The sequence below is a fragment of the Caloenas nicobarica genome, chromosome 7 (assembly GCF_036013445.1).
Source record: "Caloenas nicobarica isolate bCalNic1 chromosome 7, bCalNic1.hap1, whole genome shotgun sequence".
In the NCBI taxonomy this organism is placed as follows: Eukaryota; Metazoa; Chordata; class Aves; order Columbiformes; family Columbidae; genus Caloenas; species Caloenas nicobarica.
In genome coordinates, this window is record NC_088251.1 from 36892813 (window position 1) to 36908136 (window position 15324).

Below are 15324 nucleotides of genomic sequence, written 5' to 3' on the forward strand. Positions count from 1 at the left end.
GGTGACGGGCGGCGGGGCCGCGCCGGGCCGGGCTATAAGCGCTGCCGCGACACGTAGCGCAGCCCCGGGCCGGCCCCTCCCGCCCTGCGCCCGCCCCCGCCACCTCCTCCTGCCCGGCCCGCGGCGAGGGGAGGCCGGGCAGCCCCGGGCGGGGAGCGGCGCCGAGGGACGCTGCGCAGGGCCGAGGGGGAAGGCGTGGCGGAGCGGGGTCCGGCGCCCCCACGGGTCCAGACGCCGCTTGCGACCGAGCGGGTAACACCCGGCGACAGCGTCCCCTGGATCACCAACACGAACGTAACACTGCATTTAAGGTGACTGCTGGGGGTTCCCCCCGTGGGTTCGGGCTCAGCCACGGCAGCCCACAGAGTCACAGAATGTCAGGGGTTGGAAGGGACCTCGAAAACTCATCCAGCCCAATCCCCCCGCCGGAGCAGGAACACCCAGATGAGGTTACACAGGAAGGTGTCCAGGCGGGTTGGAATGTCTGCAGAGGAGGAGACTCCACAGCCTCCCTGGGCAGCCTGGGCCAGTGTTCTGTTACCCTCACCGGGAAGAAGTTTCTTCTCAAATTTAAGTGGAACCTCCTGTGTTCCAGTTTGCACCCACTGCCCCTTGTCCTATCACTGGTTGTCACCCAGAAGAGCCTGGCTCCATCCTCCTGACACTCCCCCTTTCCATATTGATCCCCATGAACGAGTCACCCCTCAGTCTCCTCTTCTCCAGCTCAGAGCCCCAGCTCCTCAGCCTTTCCTCACACGGGAGATGCTCCACTCCCTTCAACATCTTCGTGGCTGCGCTGGACTCTCTCCAGCAGTTCCCTGTCCTTCTGGAACTGAGGGGCCCAGAACTGGACATAATATTCCAGATGCGGTCTCCACCTCAGGGAAAAGCCCCTTTTGGGGCCAAAATGAGGGTGTTTGGCCCAGCTGCACCCCACGGGGTTAAAAGCAGCATCATCCAGATAAAGATGGGTCCTGCTCCCAGCCAGGAACCAGCCATGTGTTCGAGGAGAGCAGGGAGCAACAGGATCCCACACAAAAGATGTTGAAAAATCATCATAATGTCTAAAAACAAGCAGCAACAAACCTCAGCCGTTTGGCCAAAATGCCACGAAGGTTAGAAAGAAACACACAGGAGTCCAAAGACACATAAAGCTCAGCAGGCGAGGGGAACAGAAGCCCATGCCTGACAGTTTTGCCAAAAAACCTGCATTTTCCACCCTTCTAAGCGACAAAGGAAGAAACATCCCCTGTGGGTGTGTAATTCTGCACATGGCGTTATCTGTGTGTACCGGGGGATGCAGGTACAATCCAGCACAGCACTTCTCCGACCGCCTCCTCCACCCATCCACCCGTGGATGCAGCCCCAGGCTGTGAGGACAACCATGCAAAGAGTGCTGCCTCTCCGCGAGGAGGACAGAACTTTCTAATCATGCCCGCAAGAGCAAGAGCTCTCTCCAGGTCCAACACACAAAACCTCATTTGAGCGTAGGAGTTGTGGGCATCTCCTGGTATGTGTTCATCACACGATTGCCACATGTCCTTCACCATTACTGAACCACAGAACCCCAGGCTGGTTGGGGTTGGAGGGACCTCTGGAGATCACCCAGTCCAACCCACCTGCTAACGCAGGGTCACCAGAGCAGATCACACAGGATCATGTCCAGGCGGGTTTGAATGTCTCCAGAGAAGGAGACTCCACACCCGCTCTGGGCAGCCTGGTCCAGGGCTCTGGCACCTCACAGCAAAGAAGTTTCTCCTCATATTCAGATGGAACCTCCTGTGTTTCAGTCCGTGCCCATTGCCCCTCATCCTGTCATTGGGCACCACTGAACAGAGTCTGGTCCATCCTCTTGACATCCACCCTGGAGATATTTATAAACATTGATAAGATCCCTCTCAGCTTCTCTTCTCCAGGCTGAACAGACTCAGCTCTCTGTTTCTCCTCATCAGAAAGATGCTCCAGACCCCTCAGCACCTTTGTGTTCCTCCGCTGGACTCTGTCCAGTAGCTCCTTGTCCTTCTTCAACTGGGGAGCCCAGAACTGGACCCAGAACTGCAGATGGGGCCTCACCAGGGCAGAGCAGAGGGGGAGGAACAACCTCCAACCTCCCTCGACCTGCTGCCCACGCTCTTCTTCATGCACCCCAGGTACCGTTGGCTTCTTGGCCACAGGGCACATTGTTGATTCATGGTCAACCTGTTGTTAACCAGAACTCCCAGGTCCTTCTCCGCAGAGCCACTTTCCAGCAGGTCAGCCCCAGCCTGTACTGGTGCCTGGGGCTATTCCTCCCCAGGTGCAGGACCCTACACTTGCCTTGGCTGAACTTCATGAGGTTCTTCTGTCCAGTCCTCCAGCCTGTCCAGGTCTCTCTGGATGGCTGCACGGCCTTCTGGTGTGCCAGCCCCTCCACCCAGTTTGGTATCATCAGCAAACTTGCTGAGCGTGCACTCAGTCTCTTCATCCAGGTCATCGATGAACAGGTTGAACGGGACTGGACCCAAGGCTGACCCCTGGGGAACCCCACAAACTACAGGCCTCCAACCAGACTCTGCACCATTGATCACAACCCTCTTAGCTCTGCCATACAACCAGTTCATGACCCACCTCACTGTGCATTCATCCAACCTGCACTTCCTGAGCTTGCCTATGAGGAGGTTGAGAGAGACAGAGTCAAAAGCCTTGCTGAAGTCAAGGTAGACAACATTAAAATACTCCTCTTTCATCTCTGCCCTTCATTCCGGCAGAGTTTAAAATGCTGGTGCCCTGAACAAAGCCCTTTGACAGAAAAGGAAAAAGATGGTGGGATTTTGCAAAGCCCCAAGGGGTAACTGGGAGGAGGACTCTTAAAACACAAAATTGGTAACCCCAAGGGAGAGATGAAAGGGAGGATGGTGGAATAAATGGGATTCTTCAAATGGGGTCTTGCTGGAGGAGGAACAGGGCCCAGCATGGGGAAGAAGGAGCAGGGACAAGGTGGAAGTGAAGGAATGGGGCTAGAAGCAGACAAGAAGCACCTGTTCAACCAACTCCTGCAACCGGGCAGCTCTTACAGTGCAATCAGGTATCAGCTGGACTAATCCCCAGTGTAATTCCTATTAAACTCATAGTATTACATTTGCGATTAATGCAGCTAAATAATACCAGGGTCACTTTTTAGCATCTCTCATTTTGTGCCTTTCCTTATAGATTGGTTTTTTGATTGTCCAGCTGCAGATTTCAGTTCCTGCCATAAAGACAATACAGCATGGTTGGAAGAACAGGTAAACAAGCCCGAACACATTATCGATTGGAAAAGCACATCCTGGTACAAGGAACCCTCCTGCAACCCTTGCCCAGCCAGGACACGGGCTATGCCTTGTCCATTGGAGGACATCGGGAGAAGGACACGTTAAATGACTGCAAATCTTGGGGTGCACAGCAAAAAAAAAAAAAAAAAGCCCACACACCAAAAAGCATGATGGCATCCAAGCATTATCCGAGGCTGCTTAGTCTGTGTAGCTGCCACTCAGAAGCGACTTGATGCCGTGCCCAAATCGGAGCACCCACAGTCAGCACCTCACCTTTCATTTGCACACACATTTGAGTAAACTTGTTAACGTGAGAGCTTCAGAACTGATCAAATCAATGCTGACCTGGCAGGAAAAACATGAAATCTTGGGGAATATACAGGTGATCACAGATTAACCATAGTTGTCACTGTCATTGTATTTGTGGCTCTGCTCTACAGGATCATAGAAGAGCCTGTTATTATCTCTGATGAGTTAATTATGTGTCTTTATTTCTGTAAGTATTATTTTAGGTGTTTTTTGTTGTTGTTTTTTAGTTGGCTAAAAATATTTAATATTCTCCTTCTGCGGGATGAAATTTAAATTCACATCTTTATACCCTTACCATGTTACCTTTCCTTTGTGTATCTTCAGTAAAGAAAAAGAGTTGAAAATGTGCCTGACAGACCGAAGCCAGTGGGGAAATACATTTACTGAAGAAAGAGCAGGAGCAAGAAGGGGTCTGTGTAAAAGAAAAGGCAGAAAGAGGAGATTCTGTAACCACAGACCACTATAAAACTGTTCTGGCCTGATATGCAACTAGTTCCAGTAACAACATTTCTGAAGGGAAAAAAGTTCTCTCTAATTAAAAATGAACAGCAGAAAGACAGAAAACCTGCATTACTTGTAACAGAAAAAAATAGCATCAAGAACATGTAATACCTCCGTGTTTCCCCTAGATATCTACCAGTGACACAAAAGGAGTCAATGTTAACTCCATTTGTTGCATCAATCTTCATTTCTTACTCTATCAAAGCTATCTCCCTTCTAGGAATTAAATTGACTTCTCATAACCTGCTGAAGAATTTCAGCAAATACAAAATATTTTGCACATACAAGACCAAGAGCTTTTTTCGCCTCTATTTTCTCAAGTACAACGCAGAAAACGGCATGAAATTCTGCAACATTAACTTCCAATAATTAAATATATATGGCTATTGCCTCAAGTTTTAATTTGTGTGTGCTTTTCAAGGAAACATTGATGAAACAGAAGCAGAAATTAAGCAAGCAAGAAAAAAAAAAATCTAGTTGCTTACCTCAAGAGACATGCAAATTAGTGACACTCAATCAATTTTCATTAAAGAACTTCTTGGGCTATTTAACGAGCCATAAGAGCTTCAGCCTACCACAGCTGGGGAAAGCAGCAGGCAGGGGGTCAAAAATCTTTCCAGATGGAAAAGAAAAGAGCAGTTGAGCAGCCTCCCTCCCCAGTAAAACACAGCTTTGGGAATGATTTGGCAAATTTCGGGCCCTATTACGTACGCTAAAGCATTACAGGGCATATTTTTGTTTGCAGGTATCCTCACTCTGCTTACAGGAGCAGAGATTTTTATTCCTGTCCTTACTGAGGAGGACAGAAGAAAGTTAAACCCTGGATATCTGCCCTTGTGCATGCACAACGGGAATTATTCAGCACTCTGTTGGAAAACCTGTATTGCCCTGACACCCTGATCTCAAAGAGGCAATAAATCTCTAGACAAAACACTTTCTTAAGAGCCCATTGTGCAACATACTGTTCCACGAACAGAATCCCCAGAGAACAAAAATCTATATTTAACTCCACCAACCAGGCTTGGCGAGCAGCTGCTTGTGAGGGGTTTGCTACAGCCATCTGCCCAGGTCTAAATCCACAGCAGCACCTTCCTCATCAAAAAGAAATTACCCCAAAGCACGAAGACCCACATGAACACTTGCAAGCCACGCGCAACAGCTGGTTTCCTCAGTCCCGACCTTGACACACCTAGTGTAACGAGTTCATCGACAAGGAAATATCCCTCGCAGCCCCCTGCCCACCTGCAACATGGTGGAGGTGGAAATTATTAATAAAACAGGTCACATCCTTTTTGCTCACAGGATGGTATCTACCCCAGAAGTTCTGCAACCTTTGGGCAAGCGTCCTGGAAGGAGAGGGGTGTCCCTTGCCGTGTTCTCCCATGTGAAAGGGGAGGTCACCGTCCCTGATTTTCACAGAATCGTAGAATCATTTCAGTTGGAAGAGACCCTCGGGATCATCAAGTCCAACCATAACGCAACTCTGGCACTAAGCCATGTCCCTGAGAACCTCGTCTAAGTGCCTTTTAAACCCCTCCAGGAATGGTGACTCCACCACTGCCCTGGGCAGCCCATTCCAGTGCCCAACAGCCCTTTCCATGAAGAATTTTTTCCTAATATCCAATCCTAATATCCAACACTGCATCTATCCTTTCACTGTCCACCCAGGTGTCACAATCATTGTTCCTTAGAGGCCTTTGTTCAGCTACATATTAGAATCAAAATGACCTGTTTGATATTGTTTGTGAAGATGCAGAGGGGTGAGTTGTACAACTATGTCCTCTTAAATCTTCGCATGAGTTCCATTACCTTCCTGACATGTAGCTGGAAAAGCATCACCCAAATTAACGTCACAGCCTCAGGAGAAGGAGCCTAAAGATTAGCTGCACTGTTTGGCAAAGCAGGAGCGCAGGGTGGAGGCAGCAGGAAAGAACGCCAAGCTTCAATTTGTGTGCCAGGGAAGCCAAGCTCTCCTGCGTGCCAGGCCTGTGCTCGCTGGATAAGCACTCAAACCACTCCGCTACTAGGCTGTCTCTGCTCAGTTTTATTAATATTTGCTTTCCTCACATTGGGGAACCTGCAGATGAAGGCTCCAGCTCCAGTGCCTTGCATGGTTTTTCTTAGATGGAGACAAAGTTGTCACCTTCAGCACCGTTCCTTCTCAGCTCCTCCGGCTTTGTTTGGGTGATGTTTTCCTACACGATCCTGCGCTTCCGTGCTCTCTGCGAGTTCACTCACCACCAGCAAGCAGTGAGGAAGACAACCTGCAGAGGACAAACAGCCTAAAGACAGCTCCCAGGAGGGAGCCCACAGGGGAAATCAGTGGAGAAACACCTAAGAAAGGCAGACCCAGGCTCGGCAGCTTTTGGGCGTACGCAGACAAAGTCCCAGGGGGAAGCTGTCACCCTGGTTAATGGAGCGTCCTTCGCTCACCAATAATCTAACGAATCCTGCTCAAATATCGAATACATTAAGATCAGTACCTTTGAAAATCAAATATTCCACAAATTAATATACGTAATACCTTTGGCATCAGCCCACGAAGATACCAGCTCTGATACTGAACTGCCCCAACAAGCAGTTACGGCTTATCTACCTCACCTTTCACCCATGGCCTTTCACAAATAGTTTTGAATCCCGTGTATAGGTCAAGTCTGGATCTGCAGCCCTAAAGAGCCTCACTCATGAGTTTTACAAACTACAGTTTTATAAACTACAACAGCCAAGCATGTTGGAAGCATCAGAGATACAGGCTGGTAGGGCACTAGCTGCTGGCATAAGCAATTTGGCCTTTTAATGAGAGCAGGAAACTTTTTTCTTTTTTCCCTTGTTCTATAATTTGAACACACAGGATCACCCCCAACCTTTGGAAAGCTACTAGTGATAAACAAGAGCTCCAGAAGCGACAGCAAATCAGGCACAGAAGCCTTCAGCGTTGACACCACCCACTGCTCTTGGGGACGGCTACAGCCAGCCAGAAACTCTTAAGTTCAAAACCAGTTTGCCAAGATTTCACAAAGGGAAAAATGAGCCCAAGCCAGGAATGAGCTTTGCACCGACCTGGGTCTTTGCATCTTTAAAGCATCATCCAGAAGTCCAGAAAACAAAACGCCGTTCTCATTTTAAAATAAAGAAGGGAGGAAGAAAAGAGATCATAGTAATCAGTGTCTTCTGATCACTGAGGCAGGAGATACATTAAACTTCGGCTCTCAAACATCTTTGCATCCTTCTGCAGCTCACCACCAGATAGCAGAACAAGGGTGAAGACAGAGGTTTTACCAAGCTGCTATCTTCACAGCTATCTGTGCCTCTGATGACAATTAACAGCCACCTTTGTGCCCCACACAATTCCCACTGATGGGCACAGGTGCTGCCCCTTCCCCACCTCCCCACTTGCTTCAGAGCTCACTTTAAACAACCCAGATCTGGGATTTCCAGGTTGTTTTTTGTTTTAAATCACTGTGCCTCAGTGACACAACCGCTAACGCTCACCATCAGGCTCGTACTTTCCTACACACCCTTCGGTCTGTGACCGACAGCTCTGAAGGTTCCCAGTGCAACTGGTCCAGCCATTGGGATGACACCTCCCCAGAGCAAGTCCAGCAAATCCCCGTAATCATTAGGGAAACGGTAATAATGAAAAACATACAATCACACAGCCACTTCTTTCATTCTCCTTTTTAGAGCGGGTACAAACATTTGCCCTGTCCTCAACTAAGTTCTGACTGGGGTCCTTGATTTTTTTTCACTCGCCTCTTTATTCACATTTCTCTTTTTTTTTCCTTGAGATTTCTTTGGCAGCCCTGCAGAGGCCAGAGCTATCTCAGCTCCATTTTGCTTGCATTTGTACAACACAGCTACAAGAGCAACAACGACTGACGCAAGCAGGACAGGAAAGGATTTCACTCCAAGGAGCAGACAATTCGAAGTGCATGACAAACCCAAACCATCACCCAGACGTGAGGGGCAGATGTGAGGCTCCAAACCACCATCCAAAATGGCTCAATTGTCCCAGCGCAGACGCGGGGCTGTACAATCAGCTTCAGTGAGCAAGCTGGCACAGAGATGTTCAATCAACAGCTGCTTTCACAGCAGAGGAGCTGGTGTTCATCTCAGGATACAGACACGCAGGTTGAGGTTTTGAAGACACGCTGCTGGTGATGGAGCAAAAAGCCATCGGGCAAACACAGAATGAGAAATGAAAGGGCTTTTATTTGCCTGAAGACTGCTGGCACTGTCTCATCTTTACATTGGATCTCAGCAAGACAAGTATAAACTGTATCCCTAGCAGGGCTTGGACGACAGTCTACAAGGAAGGGAGTATCTGGCAGGAAAATAGCAGCAGAAATAGCCAGAAATTCCTGTCTGACTGACTTTCCACAGCTGGTCAGGGCAGCCTGGAGATCCAAACACAGAGGGGCTTAGCCAAGGCCAATCTTTGACGCTACAGTTTGCTTGCTCATAAAAGCATGCTGCTTTCTTCACGCTCACCTTGAATGATGGATTAGTAACAATCGACTTTACAAATTTCTTTGGAAGCAAGGCGAGGGTTCATATCTTTTTGTGGTGTCATATTGCAGTAAAGATATTTATTTATTGTATGTAATCTTCTGCTATAGATCCATTGCCTTTGCCCTATGCGATTTCTTGTCCCTATCACAGACTTTGGCCCATATTCCTACTTTGTCCCCTTTACAATACCGGAATAAAGATCTCAGTTCCTGAAATTACCCCAAAGTTTCCTTTTCCCTACAGACTGCTGCAGGCTGGGAACTCAGGCAAGGAGATTAAAAGCCTCATATGCCCTCTTCCAAAAGCAGGTCAGCACAGAGAAAGGCATAAGATAGCCAGCCTGGTGTCTTTGTAGGCAAAACTGTCACCAAAGCAGTCGCAATCGACCAAAATCAGTAGAGGTTAAGGAAGGGCCAAGGAAACACTCCCTGGCCCTAGAAAGCTTGGGTTACAGCTGGACAAGTACAGGTAGGTAGCAAAGTCAGCCCCTATCACAACATTTTGGAAGTCATCCTAATCCTCTTGCAAGAAACCAGCACCGCACGAGAGCAGCTTCTCCCTGTCCCTCTGTCCCCGTGCAGCCACGAACACGAGCTCTCTCTAGCACCAAACACTTTTTCTACCAGCACAGGGAACAACCCTGCCGTACTCACCGGCTTTGGTGTTCACTAGTTTTCATCCATCTCTACCTGTGCAAGGACAAATGATTTAGGATCTGCAATACTGGATTTTAGCACTTTTGCTCCGTGCCGTTTCCTAGTGTAATTACACAGTTTACCAGGCAGGCTGTGTAACCAAGACAGACACACGCTGCCAGCAACTAGGATAAATGGCCATTCCTGTAGGAAACCACGTTAAGGAAAACTTCTGCAAGACTTCAGGTTTGCTGAACTTTATCTCAAGTTTGTAATTTTTAGAATAATGTAGATAAGTCTTTTTACCATTCTCCTAGAAGCACCATCCTTATTTATAGGTGATAAGCTTTTTAAAAAAATCAGCATATTATTTACTAGTTGTGAAACATGTTGGGTGCTTTATCCAAACATGGTGATTTTCTACATAAGTAGTGTCTTTGAAAATGCATATTGCATGCAAGGAAATACCAGAAAATATGTTTCTTTTCTTCTTAGCTGTTTAGTTCAAGTCACCAAGAAAATGCCAAAGCCCGTGCTGCCAGCTGTGAATCAGAAGTCCCTTGGCAAAGGAAAGTCTCCTCCCATGAACCTCAAACATCAACTGGATCACTAAAAGAGAGGCGGAAACATGCAAAGAGCAATGAGAACAAGCACATGTTTAGCACTTGCAACCCTTTAGAGTTGACCAAAGAAACGTGTTGCTCCTGGTAGCTGTCACGAGGGAGACATACTGAATGTCTTATTTTGCAGTGGGCCCAGCAGAACTGATGTTCTACCAGGACATTTCATAAAGGGTTTGTCTCGACACACGATTGTCTCTTAGCTCACCCCACGTCCAGCTGGAAGGTAGATGAGGCCAGCGGCTTGGTGGTTCGCATCAGCTTAATTCCCTAAACAGAGCACACTTCGGGGGTGGGGGGGTGGTGGAAGGCCCTGTATTTTTAAGTTTACAATGGCCTTAGACTGAGCACATACCTCCTTAGCACGCGCTTGAGTGATCCGCTCTCCCTCCCTCGGAGTCCACCTTTAAAAAGGCATTAGAAGTTAAAAGAATACAGTGTACTGAACCAAAGCAACAACTGTAAGGCATGTTCTGCTCACTGAAAAGAAACCAAGAGGCTTGACTGAACAGCAGCTCTCCTGCTTGGAGAGGTCAGGTCTCTCCAGGCTTCAGCAGAGCACCTCACCTGGAGTCACACTGCTGAGCCAGCCACTCAGCCCCTGCCGTCGGGATAAAAAAAGAGAGACAGAGCAAGAAGATAACGTTGTTTATTTGTTCACCCTGCTTTGTTGCGATAAGGTGACCTATGCTGTTCTCCTCCTTTTCCCACCTGGGTTTCCACAGGCATCTGTGGAGACACTGGCTCAGGCCTCAGCCCGTCTCCATCCGAGGTGCTGGGAAGTATTGCAGACCACAGCAGACACTTCATTCTCCTCCCACGCAAAGATCACCCTCTGCTCAGCTTTATGAAGCATCTCCATTCATTTAACCACACTCCCATTATGCTTCCTTGACCTGAAGGAAAACCTACTTTCCCGCCTCCCTCCAGTAAGCTTCTCTCACCCCAAGTCCAACATCATGCACGGCTGCTGGACTTCCAGAGCAAACCAGCTGAGGTGGCCTTGTGCTGGCCTTGAGCCTGGCCTTGGTTTATGCCATCATCAGAGAAAACTGAGTTTGGGGCACCTGGCAGCAAACAGGTAACCCGGTCAGTCAGATTGAACTGCTTGGGAAGAACCTCAGGATGTACAAAAAAGTGCCTCTTGCTCAAAATGGGTTAAGAGCCCCTTCACTTTCAGCAGGATGAAATGCCAGTTGACAATCATGCTATAGCAAAATAAGTGACCCAATAACCATGATACAGTTAAAAACAAACCAAAAGCTCTCCATTGTCATAGGGGATGGAAACAATTTCTCATTTACCATGCAAGCTGTCTCCTCCTGTTTAGTTTTCTGATCTGAAGGCTACACGTGAGAGTTTAAGCAGTAGGTCGCATGAGCCTCTGCCCTTAATTTTGTCTTGCCTCATTCAGCTGGAAGCCTGCGCCTCAAAGCACCACCTCCAAAATTCGGCTTTTAGAGCCATCTCAAGCCCCACTCTGAAAGCTGGTTTGAAGCAGCAGATGCAGCACTTTCTGGAAAAAGACTAAAGGACTTCAACTTACCATGAACCTGTTTGATTTATCACCTCTCTCCTGTCTGATCAGCAACATAGGGCACACAGGTGCAGGACAGCCAGACCATGTCACACTGGGAGTGACATCCACTACCAATCTTGCATGGTGAGGTTTTACAAGCAGAAAGCACCGAGACAGAGAAAGGGGAGATCTACTGCAGGAGTATCTGCTGTGTGTTTGGTATTTGTCAGTTAGTTTGTTTGGGTGTACTAGGCACTATACTGGGCACTGGTGAGGCCACACCTCCAATCCTGGGGGCAGTTTTGTGCCCCTCACACCAAGAAAGCCCTTGAGGTGCTGGAGCGAGTTGAGAGAAGGGAACAGAGCTGGGGAAGGGGCTGGAGCACAAGTGTGATGGGAGCGGCTGAGGGAGCTGGGGGGTTCAGCTGGAGAACAGGAGCTGAGGGGAGACCTTCTGATCTCTGAACTGCCTGAAAGGAGCTTTGAGCCAGGGGGTGTCGGGCTCTGCTCCCCAGGAACAAGCGCCAGGACCAGAGGAAACGGCCTCAAGTTGCGCCAGGGGAGGTTGAGGTTGGATCTGGGGAACAATTTCTTCCCCAAAGGGCTGTGGGGCATTGGAACAGGCTGCCCAGGGCAGTGGTGGAGTCACCATCCCTGGAGGGGTTGGACAGACAGACATGAGGTTCTCACAGACATGGGGTAGTGCCAGGGGTGGGGTAACGGTTGGACTCGATGACCTTGAGGGTCTCTTCCAACCAGAATGATTCTATGATTCTACCCATCTCACCTGCCCACAGCCCCAGAAGAAGAAAAACAAAGGGGGAACCTTCTGATATTGGCTGTTGAGGTGCTGGATAATCAGTTCTCAGGGAGCTCAGCTGTAAACCCAAACGCCCAGGCTGGTGGATTCAGGGCAGAACCTGCGCTCCTTGCAGAGGAAAGACATGTTATTATTTGCCACACGAAGGCCTAGGAGGGCTGAAGAACAGCTCTGTAATTCTGGGTTTTGTGAAGTGAAATCTGAACCCCCGAGGTTTTCCTGCAAACCAAGCCATGGCAAGACTTTGCATATGCTTCATGCTTGAGGGGCCCCAGGCACCGGGGTTTGTACGGCACTACTGGACTGTAAGAGCAGCGGACGTGCAGACAAATAGAAAAATGCAGAATATAATTAGTAACACTCATTATATGATAAACAAATTTCTTATGCGCAAATCCACGCACAAGAAGTGACCTGTGATGCCTGGTGAAAGTTTTCTGCAGCAGAAGATGGGAGCCAGAGCCCCAAACCTCCACAGTGCCCCAGAAAACAGCCCTCAACCAACCAAATAATCATTATGCAAGTGAGGTTTTTATATTTAACTTTCCCAAGAGGGAAGGTAGGAGAAACCTCACTGCCAGCAAGTGAGCCACTTGTAAAACCTCACCTGGAAAACCGAGTACAATTGTGGTCATTTATGTTCAAAAGAATTGAAGTGAAACAAGAGCCGGTACACAGGAGAAATAACTCAGGCGAGGAGGAGAGAGTCAGGAGGAGCAACTAAGAGGGATCAACTTATCAGATCTGGCAAAGCAAAGAGTGAAATGAGACACAAGTGGGATCTCCAAAGGTACCGCACAGCTCGATGAACATAAGTTGGAAGACAGAATTGGGTCACAAAGGCCAAGTGTAAAGTTACAGGTTGGAAATCAAGACAAAGGTTTTCAAGTCTCTCTTTTGGCAGACACACCAGGAACAAGCAGCTTAGGGCTTTGGTTTTGTTGGTTTTTTGGGGGTTTTTTGTTTGTTTTAAATCAATAGGTGGACACGGTTATGAAAGACATTTTGTAACATGGTGGCTGCAGAGGACGCGTGACAGCCGATGGTATCTCCTCTCCTGCAACATCAGGACAATCGCGGGGAGTCCCTTAGAACAGCACATTGCCCATCTGACAGAGTCATCAGTCGTGTCTGTAAGCTGAGCAGCAATGCTTCACATGCATTAAATACACCTAATTAAATGCATTAACATAAATAAGCACAACAGAGTGGTCTGAGAGGATTAGGAGCCACTTCCCCGTGCTTTGGTCAGAACTATCTACCTAAACTATCTCTGCTGTGAGGAGAGGCAGGGATTACAGATACACCATTTCCACAACACATGGGGAATGAGGGAGAAAAAAAAAAAAAAAATAGGTGCTTTCTGAATTTGCAGCTGGCACCACGTCACAGATGTGCTGAATGATAGATGAGAATAACAAATGCCCTTGACAAACCATCAGCAGGACAGAGGATGCCATAGAGGGCAGGGGGATGGAGTAGAGGACCTCTCAAAAACTCCTATCTTATTTTCCTATAATGCCATGCTTTGATGCTGCGCAACTGATTGCTTAAAAATATTCCCTCTGCCATTCACCTCTCCTGATTTCATTCTAATGAACCAATTATTAGTGAAAAATTACCGTAATTTAAAATACAGGATGTTGTAAATTCATAAACATTATAATACAACATTGTTCCAATTTTTACAGGTATTTTTACATAACCAAAATACTCGGAGAACAATAAATAGCAAGAAGAAGGAATACATTATATACAGAGGACAGTGTCTTTTTTGAGAAACAACCACAGAACATTGGTTGCTGATACTTTTAAATACTGTCAAGAGTGAAACAGAGGTACCAGTGAAGAGCTCCACACACATCGGCCTGATGCTCAAGGAAAGAAATGGGAAACTGTGTGGTGTGGGGAGTGTGTGTGACATAAAAATCTAGAAAACTTTACAAGAATCATCATTTCACCCCTTTTCAAGTCAATGGTGTACCCTCACCTTGATGCCGTGTGCAAGTCTGGTCCAGTAAATATATTTATAGGCACGGGGTAAAACTAAGCCAAAAATAAAAGTAGCAATGCTAACAATTAGAATAACAGAATTATTTTAGCACAAGGAACAAATAAGCAAGATGGGCCTCTCCCATCTGGGGAAAAGAAAATATAAGCCATAAGTAGCACAGGCAAAATGAAAAGAGATCAAATTTTTAACTCCTCTCCCAATAAAAATGCTCCAAGGAATAGGATGAACTGCTTGTGTTCAGGAAAAACACAACACTGAAACAAGACCTATATCGCACAAAATGACTGATCTGCTCCAGAACCCATGCCAAGCTTTAGCGCTTGCATATGGTAACCAACTGCTAATCGAGTATGTCAGAAAGCTGTTACTGCTTTTTTAAAAAAAAAAAAAAAAAAAAAATCACAGCTCGTAGAAACGTGACTGAATTTCCAGTCTGGCAGGTGGCAGGCTCAAATGAAAACAAAAGGAGCTGGACCTTCACAAAGCTGAGCTCTAGGCTGAGCTCTAGCACCTGCCACAGCCCATCACAAGGAAAAAAAAATGAAAGGCTTTGCATTCAGAAAGCAACAGGAGAGCCACGTGGAAGAGAAATTAAGAGCTATATAAAAAGCTAAATGCAAACCAACCTTCCTTAACTCAAGAAAACCCTGTAGCCACAAATGGCCGGTTATCAAGAGCATACGGGGAAATACTTGTTCTATCCCTACGTGTTTGTGGAGGCACCGTGTCCTACCAAAAGCCAGAGGTCACCAGGCTAAAGGACCTCCTTCAGGCTCATCCCATGTGGTTTCTCTTTCTGGGGTACGTACTTTGCTCCCCAGGATCAGTTGGGCACCTTCTGTTTCTGTAGCAGGTTCAGGATTTGTTGTCATATCCAGCAAAGCATTTGAGAGGTCACTCGTGTGGAAAAGTCTAAGGAGCTTTTCTGACCCCTAAATAATAATAATAATAATAATAAATAAATAAATGAATAAATAATTAAGCTAGCTCCTTCCATCCTAGTCCTTCAACAATAATCCCTTCCCTGAACACCAATTATTTGGCTTTGTTAATTAAATACAGTAAGAGGTGTGCTCAAGCCTTTCAACAGAACGGCAGAAAAAC